The sequence below is a fragment of the Cryptomeria japonica genome, unplaced genomic scaffold (genome assembly GCF_030272615.1).
Source record: "Cryptomeria japonica unplaced genomic scaffold, Sugi_1.0 HiC_scaffold_127, whole genome shotgun sequence".
NCBI classification, from domain to species: Eukaryota; Viridiplantae; Streptophyta; class Pinopsida; order Cupressales; family Cupressaceae; genus Cryptomeria; species Cryptomeria japonica.
In genome coordinates, this window is record NW_026728949.1 from 320,001 (window position 1) to 335,000 (window position 15,000).

The window sequence follows — 15,000 nt, forward strand, 5'->3', positions numbered from 1 at the left end:
CGCTCCCACCCTGGCGCGCGCGAAGTTGGAAGTTGGGTTAATTGCCCGGGCGCGCACCTTCGCCAGGGTGGGCACCTTGGTGCGCACACCTTGGCTGGGCTGCGCACCAGGGCGGGCTCAAGATGGCACCAGCATTCCCTTTTTCTCACTATCTTTCAAAACGGAAATTTTAAAATCTCGTTTTTTTTTTGCCTTTTATGGAAATTAGTGAAGGCATCGCATCAAAGGTGCGCACCTCGCTGCCCACCTTGGTGTGCTCCGAGGTGCCCACCACGGTGCGCAACGCCGGTGCGAACCCGGGAGCGCCCCGATGTGTGCTCCAAGGTGCGGCGTGCACGAAGTCGGACCCCGGTTTGCCCCGGGTGCGCACCTCGCGTGCACCTTGGTGCGCACACCTTGGCTGGGTTGCGCGGCCTGGTGGGCACCATGGTGCGCACCAAGGAGCGCTCCGAAGTGTGCTCCAAGGTGCGGCGTGCACGAAGTCGGAGCCCGGTTTGCCCCGGGTACGCACCTCGCGTGCACCTTCGCCGGGGTGGGCACCTCGGCTGGGTTGCGCGCCCTGGTGCGCACCAAGGAGCGCTCCGAAGTGTGCTCCAAGGTGCGGCGTGCACGAAGTCGGAGCCCGGTTTGCCCCGGGTGCGCACCTTCGCCGCGGTGCGCACCATGGCGTGCACGAAGTCGGAGCCCGGTTTGCCCCGGGTGCGCACCTCGCGTGCACCTTCGGCGGGGTTGCGCGCCCTGGTGGGCACCATGGTGCGCACCAAGGAGCGCTCCGAAGTGTGCTCCAAGGTGCGGCGTGCACGAAGTCGGAGCCCGGTTTGCCCCGGGTGCGCACCTCGCGTGCACCTTCGGCGGGGTTGCGCGCCCTGGTGGGCACCATGGTGCGCACCAAGGAGCGCTCCGAAGTGTGCTCCAAGGTGCGGCGTGCACGAAGTCGGAGCCCGGTTTGCCCCGGGTGCGCACCTCGCGTGCACCTTCGCCGCGGTGGGCACCATGGCGTGCACGAAGTCGGAGCCCGGTTTGCCCCGGGTGCGCACCTCGCGTGCACCTTCGCCGGGGTGGGCACCTCGGCTGGGTTGCGCGCCCTGGTGCGCACCAAGGAGCGCTCCGAAGTGTGCTCCAAGGTGCGGCGTGCACGAAGTCGGAGCCCGGTTTGCCCCGGGTGCGCACCTCGCGTGCACCTTCGCCAGGGTGGGCACCTCGGTGCGCACACCTTCTCAATGTTTTCTTGCCTTTTCTGGAAATTGGTGAAGGCAGCGCATCAAAGGTGCGCACCTCGGTGTGCTCCGAGGTGCGAACCCGAGAGCGCTCCGAGGTGCCCACGAAGTCGAAAGTCGGGTTAATTGCATTGTTTTCCCCGGGTGCGCTCCGAGGTGCGCAACATCGGCGCGCACCAAGGAGGGCTCCGAAGTGTGCTCCAAGGTGCGCACGATGGCGTGCACCTCTGGTGCGCACGATTCGGAGCTCGGTTTGACCGGGGTGCGCACACCTTGGCTGGGTTGCGCACCTTTTGTGCGCTCCAAGGTGCGCACGAAGTCGGAGCTCGGTTTGCCCCGGGTGCGCACCTTCGCCAGGGTGCGCACCTTGATGCGCACGCCTTGGCTGGGCTGCGCACCTTGGTGGGCGCCATGGTGCGCACCTTTCGTGCGCTCCAAGGTGCGCACGAAGTCGGAGCTCGGTTTGCCCCGGGTGCGCACCTTGGTGGGCGCCATGGTGCACTCCGAGGTGCCCAAGATTGGTGCGCACCAAGGAGCGCTCCGAAGTGCGCTCCAAGGTGCGCGCGAAGTCGAAAGTTGGGTTAATTGTCCGGTTTGCCTCGGGTGCGCACCTTGCGTGCACCTTCGCCAGGGTGGGCTGGGCTGCGCACACCTTGGCACCCGCGTTTCCTTCATTTTAAATTTTTTTTTTTTACAATCTCTCAAGTGGGAAATTCTATAATCTCAACTTTTTTTGCCTTTTCAGGAAACTTTTGAATGGAGCGCATCATTGGTGCGCTCCGAAGTGTGCTCCAAAGCTCTCTCCAGCTGCGTGCACCTGCCCCGGCCGCGCACCCGGCCCCGCCCAGCTTCGCTCACCTGTCCCGGGCGTCTGGTGCGGAACCTTAGAGTAAGAAACATCACCGTGCACCTTGGCCAACGTGCGCGACTCGACCGAGCGCGCACTGGCCGAGGTGCACACCGATTTCACCTGGGTGCGCGCGCAGCACCTCGGGCGCACCGGGGTGCGCGCACAACGCCCGGGTTGCACCGTGGCCTGTGTGCTCGGGGCGCCTCGGGTGCGCGCTCGGTGTCGCCCCCGCGCGCGCGGTAGTGCGGGCAGCGCACCCCGGCCCGGCCCGGCCCCGACGAGAACGCAAACGGGCAAAAGGTTTATTCAAATAGCATTGCGACGCCCGGCGAAAAACTAAAAAAGGGTGCAACACCGGGACTTCCCGGGAGGTCACCCATCCCAGTACTACTCCGGCCCAAGCGCGCTTAACTGCGGAGTTCTGATGGGATCCGGTGCACTAACGCTGGTATGATCGCACCCGTTATGAGCTTGTCGCAGTGTGTACTTAGCAAACCGCGACCCACGTGCGAATCCACCCCGGCCACCCACCCCCGTCGAGGTGCACACCCTCCCTCGCGAAGTGCGCCCCGTTCGCCAAGTGTGAGCCCTGCCCGGGTGCGCGCACCTTGCTAGGGCGTCGGGTGTGCACCCGGCCCGGCCTACGTGCGTGCACCTGGAGGGGGCGTCGTGTGCGTGCAGTGTCCCGTCTGCAACGCGGTGCCCACACACCACCTCGGGCGCAACGACCTGCGCTCACATGTGGGCCGAGTGCACCTTGGTGCATGTTCGGGGCGCCTCGGGTGCACGCTCGATCTTGCCCCGGTGCACCAAGGCGCTCGGTTTGCCCCGGGTGCGCACTTGGTGCAAGGTGGGCACCCAAAATAGGGATCAAGCACCAAAACACAAGTTTCGGGATGCAAAATGGGACCCAAGGACCACAAATGCGTTCCAAGACCCATGATGGGTCCACGAGAACAAAAATGTGTTCCGAGACTTAATAAACAAATATTGGGTTTTAGGAGAAGAAACATGCTCTGATGCCCAAAACGAGAATCGACCCCGAAAAGGCCACAGGCCAAAAGTGGGATGCGAGACAAAAAAAAATGGGACCCGAGGACCAAAATTGGGTTCCCAGGTCGAAGACAGGGCAACCGGACAAGAAACGACCTCTAAGGCTCGAAATGAGTCCCGACGACTAAAACTTGACAAGAAGCACCCATCAGGCACCCAACTCGACACCCATGGGATGCCGACCCACCCGGGCTTCCACCTAGCACACCTTGGCACCCACCCACCCTCGCACCCAACCTCGCACCCAACTTAGCACCTTTGAACCCACATTGGCACTCACCCTGACCCTGGCACCTTGGAACCCACATTGGCACTCACCTTGACCCTGGCACCCACCTTTGCACTCACCTTGGGACCCACCCTGGCTCCCACCTCGGCACCCACCCAGACACCCACCTTGGTTCCTTGGCACCCACCTTGGATCCTTGGCACCCACCCCGACACCCACCTTGGCACGCAACTTGGCTACTTGCCACCCACCTTGGCTCCTTGACGCCCACCCCGACAACCACCCCGTGACCTACCCTGGCTAGGGTTGGTGCACACCCACCCTGGTGCCCACCTTGGCACCCACCCTATGACCCACCTTGGCACGCACCTTAGTACCCACCCCGTTACCCACCCTAGGACCCACCCCGTGACCCACCTTGGCCAGGGTGGGTGCACCCACCCTGGTGCCCACCTTGGCACCCACCCATCCTAGCACCCAGCCTGTGACCGGGCTTGGAACCCAACCTTGCACCCGCACCCGTCTTGGCCAGTGTGGGTGCGCACCCATCCTGGCACCCACGTTGTGACACACCCTTTAACCCACGCACCCTAGCACCCACGTTGGCACCCACCTTGGAACCCAACCTAGCAACTTGGCACCCACCCCGTGACCCACCTTGGCATCCACCATAGCAGTCGCCGACTTGGCACCCACCTCGGCACCCACCTTGACACTTGTGGACCCACCTTGCCACTCACCCTAGCATCGACCCATCCTAGCACCCACCCTGGCACCTTTGCACCCTAGCACTCACCCATCCTAGCACCTAACCTGTGACCCACCTTGACACTCACCCTCGCACCCACCTTGGAACCCAACCTAGCACCCACCCACCCTGACACCAACCCTAGCACCTACCCACCCTTGCACCCACCCTGTGACCCATCTTGGCACCCACCCATCCTACCACTCAACCTATCACCCACCTTCTCACCCACCTTGGCATCCACCTTAGCACCCACCCACACTGGCACCTTGGCACCCACCTCGGGCAAGGTGGGTGCACACCCACCCTGGCACCCAATTTAGAACCCACCGAGCATGTTACCCACCTTGGCACCCACATTGCAGCCCACCCTAGTACCCACCCTATGACCCACATTGGCATCCACACCCTAGCACCCAGGCACCTCGACACCCGCCTTGACACCCACCCTAGCACTGAACCTGTGACCCACCTTGGAACTCACCCTAGAACCCACCCACCCTGTGAACCACCTTGGCATCCACCTTAGCACCCACCCACCTTGGCACCCACTCTAGCACTCACCCATCCTAACACCCAACTTGTTACCCACCTTGGCACCCGCCCTCGCGTCCACCTTGAAACCCACCCTAGCACCCACCCACGCAGGAGCCCACCTTGGCACCCAACCTAACACCCACGCATCCTGGCACCCAACTTGTGACCCACCTTGGAACCCACCCTAGTACCCACCTTTGAACCCACTATATCACCAACCCACCTTGGCACCCACCCTATGACCCTCTTTGGAATCCACCCTAGCACGCACCCACCCTGGCACCCACCATGGAGCGCACCCTAGCACCCACCCACCTCGGCACGCACCTCAACACCCACCTTGGTGTGCGCACTGCGCCAACCTCTCAAAGACCCTATGTGGTGCGCTCCAAAGTGTACACCTTTGGTGCGCTCCAAGGTGCGCACCTTTGGTGCACACCGAGGTGCACACCAAAGTGTGCACCGAGGTGAGCACCAAAGTGCACTCCAGGGTGCACACCAAGGCGTGCACCTTTGGTGCGGTCAATGCAAACGAATTCGGAAGTTGGGGTCGATGTCCTAATCGCTGCTGCAGACTACACGTATGAGAATCGGACAAATAGCTTTATATAGGGGAGGTGTTGCGTTTGATGGGTCGACTCCCCTGGTTGTGTGCACTGCACCAACTTCAAAGACCCTGTCTTGTTTAAGAAGTCAAAAGTTGGGGTGGATGTCCTAATCATTGCTGCAGTCTACGCATGTATGAGAATCAGACAAATAGCTTATATAGGGGAGGTGTTGCATTCGGTGGGTTGACTCCCCTGGTTGTGCGCACTGCGCCAACCTCAAAGACCCCGCATAGCAGAAGAAGTCGGAAGTCGGATTTTGGTGAGCACCAAGGCGTGCACCTTTGGTGCGGTCAACGCAGACGAATTCAGAAGTTGGGGTGGATGTCCTAATCGTTGTTGCAGGCTACACATGTATGAGAATCAGACAAATAGCTTATATAGGGGAGGTGTTGGGTTTGATGGGTCAACTCCCTTGGTTGTGCGCATTACGCCAACCTCAAAGACCTTGTTTTCGTTAAGAAGTCAAAAGTTGGGGTCAATGTCCTAATGGCTCCTGCAGGCTACACATGTATGAGAATCGGACAAATAGCTTATATAGGGGAGGTGTTGGGTTTGATGGGTCGACTCCCCTGGTTGTGCGCATTACGTCAACCTCAAAGACCTTGTTTTCGTTAAGAAGTCAAAAGTTGGGGTCGATGTCCTAATTGCTCCTGTAGACTACACATGTATGAGAATCAGACAAATAGCTTATATAGGGGAGGTGTTGGGTTTGATGGGTTGACTCCCCTAGTTGTTCGCATTACACCAACCTCAAAGACCTTGTTTTCGTTTAGAAGCCGAAAGTTGGGGTCGATGTCCTAATTGCTCCTGCAGGCTACGCATGTATGAGAATCAGACAAATAGCTTATATAGGGGAGGTGTTGGGTTTGATGGGTCGACTCCCCTGGTTGTGCGCATTGCGCCAACCTCAAAGACCCTGCATTGCGGATGAAGTCGAAAGTCAGAGTTTGGTGTGCTACAAGGTGTGGTCGAAGGTGCTCACCTAGGTGTGCACCTTTGGAGCACAGGAAAAGTGCCCTCCAAAAGTGCGCACCTTTGGAGTGCACAAAAGTGCCCTCCAAAAGTGCGCACCTTTGGAGCGCAGAAAAGTGCCCTCCAAAAAGTGCCCTCCAAAAGTGCGCACCTTTGGAGCGCAGAAAAGTGCCCTCCAAAAAGTGCCCTCCAAAAGTGCGCACCTTTGGAGCGCAGAAAAGTGCCCTCCAAAAAGTGCCCTCCAAAAGTGCGCACCTTTGGAGCGCAGAAAAGTGCCCTCCAAAAGTGCGCACCTTTGGAGCGCAGAAAAGTGCCCTCCAAAAAGTGCCCTCCAAAAGTGCGCACCTTTGGAGCGCAGAAAAGTGCCCTCCAAAAAGTGCCCTCCAAAAGTGCGCACCTTTGGAGCGCAGAAAAGTGCCCTCCAAAAAGTGCCCTCCAAAAGTGCGCACCTTTGGAGCGCAGAAAAGTGCCCTCCAAAAAGTGCCCTCCAAAAGTGCGCACCTTTGGAGCGCAGAAAAGTGCCCTCCAAAAAGTGCCCTCCAAAAGTGCGCACCTTTGGAGCGCAGAAAAGTGCCCTCCAAAAGTGCGCACCTTTGGAGCGCACAAAAGTGCCCTCCAAAAGTGCGCACTTTTGGTGCGCACCAAGGCGCTGGTTCGGTCGTTGCAGGCGAGTTCGGAAGTTGGGGTCGATGTCCTGAGCGGAGGTGCAAACTACACAGGTGTCGGAATCGGACAAATAGCTTATATAGGGGAGGTGTATGCTTCGATGGGTCGACTCCCCAGGTTGAGCGCACCGCGCCAACCTCAAAGACCCTACGGTATGGATGAAGTCGGAAGTTGGGTCCGATGACCAATTCGATTAGTAGGTATGCTCATGAGGTCGGAATTTGGGTCCGATGACCTGCCATGTGCAGGAAGGCGAATGTTGACACTGTGCGTTGCAAGGTGCACACCAAGGCGCTGGTGCGGTCTTTTTAGTCGAGTTCGGAAGTTGGGGTCGATGTCCTGATCGGAGGTGCAAGCTACACAGGTGTGGGAATCGGACAAATAGCTTATATAGGGGAGGTGTATGCTTCGTTGGGTCGACTCCCCGGGTTGAGCGCACCGCGCCAACCTCAAAGACCCTACGGTATGGATGAAGTCGGAAGTTGGGTCCGATGACCGATTCGATATGTAGGCATACTCGCGAGGTCGGAATTTGGGTCCGATGACCTGCCACGTGCAGGAAGGCGAATGTTGGCACTGTGCGTTGCAAGGTGCGCACCAAGGCGCTGGTTCGGTCGTTGGAGGCGAGTTCGGAAGTTGGGGTCGATGTCTTGATCGGAGGTGCAAACTACACAGGTGTGGGAATCGGACAAATAGCTTATATAGGGGAGGTGTATGCTTCGTTGGGTCGACTCCCCGGGTTGAGCGCACCGCGCCAACCTCAAAGACCCTACGGTATGGATGAAGTCGGAAGTTGGGTCCGATGACCGATTCGATATGTAGGCATACTCGCGAGGTCGGAATTTGGGTCCGATGACCTGCCATGTGCAGGAAGGCGAATGTTGGGACTGTGCGTCGCAAGGTGCGCACCAAGGCGCTGGTGCCGTCGTTGCAGTCGAGTTCGGAAGTTGGGGTCGATGTCCTGGTCAGAGGTGCAAACTACACAGGTGTGGGAATCGGACAAATAGCTTATATAGGGGAGGTGTATGCTTCGATGGGTCGACTCCCTGGGTTGAGCGCACCGCGCCAACCTCAAAGACCCTACAGTATGGATGAAGTCGGAAGTTGGGTCCGATGACCGATTCGATACGTAGGCATATTGGCGAGGTCTGAATTTGTGTCCGATGACCTGCCATGCGCAGGAAGGCGGAATTTGGGTCCGATGACCGAGTTGATGGCGTGCCATGCGCAGAAAGGCGGAATTTGGGTCCGATGACCGAGTTGATGTTGATGGCCCGCCATGCACAGGAAGGCGGAATTTGGGTCCGATGACCGATTTGAAGGCGTGCCATACGCAAAAAGGCGGAGTTTGGGTCCGATGACCGAGTTGATATTGATGGCCCGCCATGCGCAGGAAGGCGGAATTTGGGTCCGATGACCTGACATACGCATGGAGTCCGACTCGGGGGCCGATGTTCGATTCGATGACTTGCATTGTGGGTAAAGTCGGAAGTTGTGGTCTTTGACCCGATTCGATGACCAGACTTCGGCTGCTTGAGAATCGGACAAATAACTTATATAGGGGAGGTAGTGTTCTCGAGCATCCTCCCCCCGTGCCCGTTTATGTCGATTGATGCTGGTGCTCGACTGGTTGGAGCGCTCGGATGCAAAAATCTTGCACCAGGATTTATCGATTGTGATGGACACGGCAAGTCTCCTGATTGCTATGCAGGAGCTCATCGTGAATCTCTATGCGGCCTTGGTATGGACTCGACCTGCGGAATGGTTCGGCAATGGTAGTCGCTCCAACACGTCCTTGCAATGGCCACAGAGGTGATTCGACTAGAGCTCCAGTCTAGCTTTTGGGTTGCTTGGCGGACTGGTATAGCCGCGATCGAGTTCCGGCCATGAACGTTTTAGATAGCTCTTGGGCTTTCTGGGACGGAAGTCGGAAGTTTGGGCTGTTGTCCGATTTGATGACCATTCTTCGGATGTGTGAGAATCGGACAAATAACTTATATAGGGGACTGTGTTGTCTCACGCAGCCCCCTCCGTGCCCCTCTATCTCGACCGATGTTGGTGCTTGAAAGGGTTGGGATCGCTCGGATTTATAAACGTGCACCACCATTTGTCGAGTGTGAGGGACGCGGCAGGTCTCCTAAATGCTATGCGGGCGCTCTCTGAGAATCTCTATCCGGCCTCGACACAGACTAGTCTTGCTGAATGGTTTGGCACTGGTAGTCGATCCAACACGTCGTTGTTGTGGCCGCCTAGGCGATTCGATTCGAGCCCCCGTCTAGCTTTTGGGTTGCTTGGCGGATTTTGCCCTATCCGCAAGTGAGCTCGGTCCCTAAACGTTCGAGAAACCCGATTGCTATGCGCCGACTCTCTTTCTTGCGAGCCTCCATCTAGCTTTTGGGTCTCTACGGAACGGAAGTCGGAATCTGGGACCGTTGTTTGATTCGACGAGGCAGACTACGGTTGTGCGAGAATCGGACAAATAACTTATATAGGGGAGGTGTTGACTGGAGCATTCTCCCCCGTGCCCCTCTAACTCGACCAATGCTGGCGCTCGAACGGTGGTAGCGCTCGGATTTTCATTGAGCGCCAGCATTGGTCGATTTAGAGGGGCATGCGAGATTCCCGAATGCTATGCGAGGGCTCTAACGGAAATGTCTATTGGTTTCGGTATGGATGCAATTGCGAGTGGTTCGGCAAAGGTAGTCGTTCCGATGCGTCCATGTCGTGGCCAAATCGATAATTCGATTTGAGCCCTCGTATAGCATTTGGGTCTCTCGATGTGATTCCGCATTCCAGTCCCTTTGGGCACTGCTTGAGCCGCATCCCAGGGGGTTCCCTTCCCAATAATCTGCCTCGCAACCCGATTGCTATGCGGTGAGGCTCCTCGGCCGCCTCGGAACTATCTGTGTATCAGACGCATCGCGGGATAAGGGGTTGGCAACGGTAGTCGCCCCAAGCGCGTCCGATGCTTGGACCATTCCGAGGCGGCCCTGAAGCCTCTTCCGTCTAGCCGTTGGGTCCTTCTCGCCGCATCCCTCGCCTCGCACCCCGATTGCTATGCGGTGAGGCTCCTCGGCCGCCTCGGAACTATCTGTGTATCGGACGCGTCGCGGGATAAGGGGTTGTCACTGGTAGTCGCCCCAAGCGCGTCCGATGCTTGGACCATTCCGAGGCGGCCCTGAAGCCTCTTCCGTCTAGCCGTTGGGTCCTTCTCGCCGCATCCCTCGCCTCGCACCCCGATTGCTATGCGGTGAGGCTCCTCGGCCGCCTCGGAACTATCTGTGTATCGGACGCGTCGCGGGATAAGGGGTTGTCATTGGTAGTCGCCCCAAGCGCGTCCGATGCTTGGACCATTCCGAGGCGGCCCTGAAGCCTCTTCCGTCTAGCCGTTGGGTCCTTCTCGCCGCATCCCTCGCCTCGCACCCCGATTGCTATGCGGTGAGGCTCCTCGGCCGCCTCGGAACTATCTGTGTATCGGACGCGTCGCGGGATAAGGGGTTGTCACTGGTAGTCGCCCCAAGCGCGTCCGATGCTTGGACCATTCCGAGGCGGCCCTGAAGCCTCTTCCGTCTAGCCGTTGGGTCCTTCTCGCCGCATCCCTCGCCTCGCACCCCGATTGCTATGCGGTGAGGCTCCTCGGCCGCCTCGGAACTATCTGTGTATCGGACGCGTCGCGGGATAAGGGGTTGTCACTGGTAGTCGCCCCAAGCGCGTTCGATGCTTGGACCATTCCGAGGCGGCCCTGAAGCCTCTTCCGTCTAGCCGTTGGGTCCTTCTCGCCGCATCCCTCGCCTCGCACCCCGATTGCTATGCGGTGAGGCTCCTCGGCCGCCTTGGAACTATCTGTGTATCGGACGCGTCGCGGGATAAGGGGTTGTCACTGGTAGTCGCCCCAAGCGCGTCCGATGCTTAGACCATTCCGAGGCGGACCCGAAGCCTCTTCCGTCTAGCCGTTGGGTCCTTCTCGCCGCATCCTTCGCCTCGCACCCCGATTGCTATGCGGTGAGGCTCCTCGGCCGCCTCGGAACTATCTGTGTATCGGACGCGTCGCGGGATAAGGGGTTGTCACTGGTAGTCGCCCCAAGCGCGTCCGATGCTTGGACCATTCCGAGGCGGACCCGAAGCCTCTTCCGTCTAGCCGTTGGGTCCTTCTCGCCGCATCCCTCGCCTCGCACCCCGATTGCTATGCGGTGAGGCTCCTCGGCCGCCTTGGAACTATCTGTGTATCGGACGCGTCGCGGGATAAGGGGTTGTCACTGGTAGTCGCCCCAAGCGCGTCCGATGCTTGGACCATTCCGAGGCGGACCCGAAGCCTCTTCCGTCTAGCCGTTGGGTCCTTCTCGCCGCATCCCTCGCCTCGCACCCCGATTGCTATGCGGTGAGGCTCCTCGGCCGCCTTGGAACTATCTGTGTATCGGACGCGTCGCGGGATAAGGGGTTGTCACTGGTAGTCGCCCCAAGCGCGTCCGATGCTTGGACCATTCCGAGGCGGACCCGAAGCCTCTTCCGTCTAGCCGTTGGGTCCTTCTCGCCGCATCCCTCGCCTCGCACCCCGATTGCTATGCGGTGAGGCTCCTCGGCCGCCTTGGAACTATCTGTGTATCGGACGCGTCGCGGGATAAGGGGTTGTCACTGGTAGTCGCCCCAAGCGCGTCCGATGCTTGGACCATTCCGAGGCGGCCCCGAAGCCTCTTCCGTGTAGCCGTTGGGTCCTTCTCGCCGCATCCCTCGCCTCGCACCCCGATTGCTATGCGGTGAGGCTCCTCGGCCGCCTTGGAACTATCTGTGTATCGGACGCGTCGCGGGATAAGGGGTTGTCACTGGTAGTCGCCCCAAGCGCGTCCGATGCTTGGACCATTCCGAGGCGGCCCCGAAGCCTCTTCCGTGTAGCCGTTGGGTCCTTCTCGCCGCATCCCTCGCCTCGCACCCCGATTGCTATGCGGTGAGGCTCCTCGGCCGCCTTGGAACTATCTGTGTATCGGACGCGTCGCGGGATAAGGGGTTGTCACTGGTAGTCGCCCCAAGCGCGTCCGATGCTTGGACCATTCCGAGGCGGACCTGAAGCCTCTTCCCTCTAGCCGTTGGGGCTTTCTCGCCGCATCCCTCGCCTCGCACCCTGATTGCTATGCTGTGAGGCTCCTCGGCCGCCTTGGAACTATCTGTGTATCGGACGCATCGCGGGATAAGGGGTTGGCAGTGGTAGTCGCCCCAAGCGCATCTGATGCTTGGACCATTCCGAGGCGGCCCTGCAGCCTCTTCCGTCTAGCCGTTGGGGCCATCTCGCCGCATCCCCCACCTCGCACCACGATTGCTATGCGGTGAGGCTCCTTGGCCGCCTCGGAACTATCTGTGTATCGGACGCATCGCGGGATAAGGGGTTGTCACTGGTAGTCGCCCCAAGCGTGTCCGATGCTTGGACTATTCCGAGGCGGCCCTGCAGCCTCTTCCGTCTAGCCGTTGGGGCCATCTCGCTGCATCCCCCACCTCCTCGGCCGCCTCGGAACTATCTGTGTATCGGACGCATCGCGGGATAAGGGGTTGGCAGTGGTAGTCGCCCCAAGCGCGTCCGATGCTTGGACTATTCCGAGGCAGCCCTGCAGCCTCTTCCGTCTAGCCTTTGGGGCCATCTCGCCGCATCCCTCGCCTCGCACCCCGATTGCTATGCGGTGAGGCTCCTCGGCCGCCTGGGAACTATCTTCGTATCGGACGCATCGCGGGATAAGGGGTTGTCACTGGTAGTCGCCCCAAGCGCGTCCGATGCTTGGACTATTCCGAGGCGGCCCTGTGGCCTCTTCCGTCTAGCCGTTGGGGCCATCTCGCCGCATCCCCCACCTCGCACCCCGATTGCTATGCGGTGAGGCTCTTCGGCCGCCTTGGAACTATCTTCGTATCGGACGCATTGCGGGATAAGGGGTTGTCACTGGTAGTGGCCCCAAGCGCGTCCGATGCTTGGACTATTCCGAGGCGGCCCTGCAGCCTCTTCCGTCTAGCCGTTGGGGCCATCTCGCCGCATCCCCCACCTCGCACCCCGATTGCTATGCGGTGAGGCTCCTCGGCCGCCTTGGAACTATCTTCGTATCGGACGCATCGCGGGATAAGGGGTTGTCACTGGTAGTCGCCCCAAGCGCGTCCGATGCTTGGACTATTCCGACGCGGCCCTGTGGCCTCTTCCGTCTAGCCGTTGGGGCCATCTCGCCGCATCCCCCACCTCGCACCCCGATTGCTATGCGGTGAGGCTCCTCGGCCGCCTTGGAACCATCTTCGTATCGGACGCATCGCGGGATAGGGGGCTGTCACTGGTAGTCGCCCCAAGCGTGTCCGATGCTTGGACCATTCCTAGGCGGCCCTGAAGCCTCTTCCGTCTAGCCGTTGGGGCCTTCCCGCCCCATCCCTCGCCTCGCACCCCCGATTGCTATGCGGTGAGGCTCCTCGGCCGCCTTGGAACCATCTGTGTATCGGACGCATCGCGGGATAAGGGGTTGGCACTGGCAGTCGCCCCAAGCGCGTCCGATGCTTGGACCATTCCGAGGTGGCCCTGAAGCCTCTTCCGTCTAGCCGTTGGGGCCTTCCCGCCCCATCCCTCGCCTCGCACCCCGATTGATATGCGGTGAGGCTCCTCGGCCGCCTTGGAACTATCTGTGTATCGGACGCATCGCGGGATAAGGGGTTGGCACTGGTAGTCGTCCCAATCGCATCCGATGCTTGGACCATTCCGAGGCGGCCCTGCAGCCTCTTCCGTTTAGCCGTCGGGGCCTTCCCGCCGCATCCCTCGCCTCGCATCCCGATTCCTATGCGGTGAGTCTTCTCGGCCGCCGCGGAACTATACCTGTTATTGCTACTGCATCCTTCGGCTGGTAACCTCCTCTGCCGCCTTGGAACGTTCTCTTTGTCGGACGCGTCGCGGGATAAGGGGTTGGCACTGGTAGTCGCCCCAAGCGCGCCCGATGCATAGACCGCTCCGAGTCGACCTTGCTTTCAGCCTCTCACATGCATAGACCTCTCTGAGTCGACCCTGCAGCCTCTCACGTTTAGCCTTTGGAATCTCGCCTCACAACATGATTGCTATCCTTGATGCATCCCTTGCCTCGAGCCCTGATTGCTTTCTTGGCTGCATCCCTCCTCTCCTCACAGCCCGGTTGTCATCACTGCTTCATCCGTCGCTTCATGCATTCTGGCTGCTGGGCCCTTCCCACCGCACACCTCGATTGCTATCTCTTCTGCATCACACACCCCGATTGCTATCTCTGCTACATCCCTCGGCTCTCACTTCTGCATCCTTCGCCTCACACCTCGATTGCTATCAATGCTGCATCCGTAACCTCACACCCCGATTGCTATGCGAGGAGGCTCCTTGGCCGCCTTGGAAATTTCTGTGTGTCGGACGCACCGCGGGATAAGGGGTTGGCACTGGTAGTCGCCCCAAGTGCGCCCGATTCTTAGACCGCTTCGAGGTGACCTCGTAGCCTCTTTCGTCCAGGCTTCCTGCCTTCAACGCCCTTTTTACACCTCGATTGCTATGCGCGGGCTCGTTGGCGTCTATCACCTCTCTGCGAAGAGTGGCACGATGATTGTTGGGGTAAATCGTAGCAGTCCGATCTCTGGCCTTGGGCCATTGTGAGGGCTGATCGATTTCCTGTGCGCATCTCGTGTTCGCCCAGTAACAGACTCGACGACTTGTAATCGGTCTTGTTCCCGATTGTTCCTGGAGGTAGTCTTCGGAACTCTTGGATTTGACCTGTCACTCGAACTGTCCTCTTCCGAGGATGCTTGTGTGTGTGTGCTTGTGCCATTTCCTTGGCGGTATTAACGAGATATTAAAGAGCGGAGTGAGCGCCTCGCCCAGCTATGTTTGGGGCTCTCACTCCCTTACCCGGTGTGCGACCGCTTTGCACGTAGGTTGCGGAGCATCGCGACTCTTTCGATGTTTGGCGGTTGTCTTCCGGTGATGCGTTGGTCCCGAAGTGCACGTTACTAGCATTTCTGCCATTGTTCTCGATCTTTGGCACGTTCCTTCGTTGCAATTGGATATATATCTCCGTTTATACGCGCAGGCTTCTCCCGCCTATTCAGCGCTGTCCCACTCTCAGCACTCTCGTGGTCTCCTTGGCTTCTCTCTCCCG

At 59.4% G+C, this 15,000-nt stretch overlaps 1 non-coding gene across 1 annotated transcript; it reads right to left on the reverse strand.

Moving 5' to 3' along the window:
- Positions 1 to 2,410: 2,410 nt before the first annotated feature.
- Positions 2,411 to 2,529, reverse strand: LOC131865951 (5S ribosomal RNA). Its single transcript, XR_009364586.1, has one exon. It is a non-coding gene; the product is annotated as a 5S ribosomal RNA (ribosomal RNA).
- Positions 2,530 to 15,000: the final 12,471 nt, after the last annotated feature.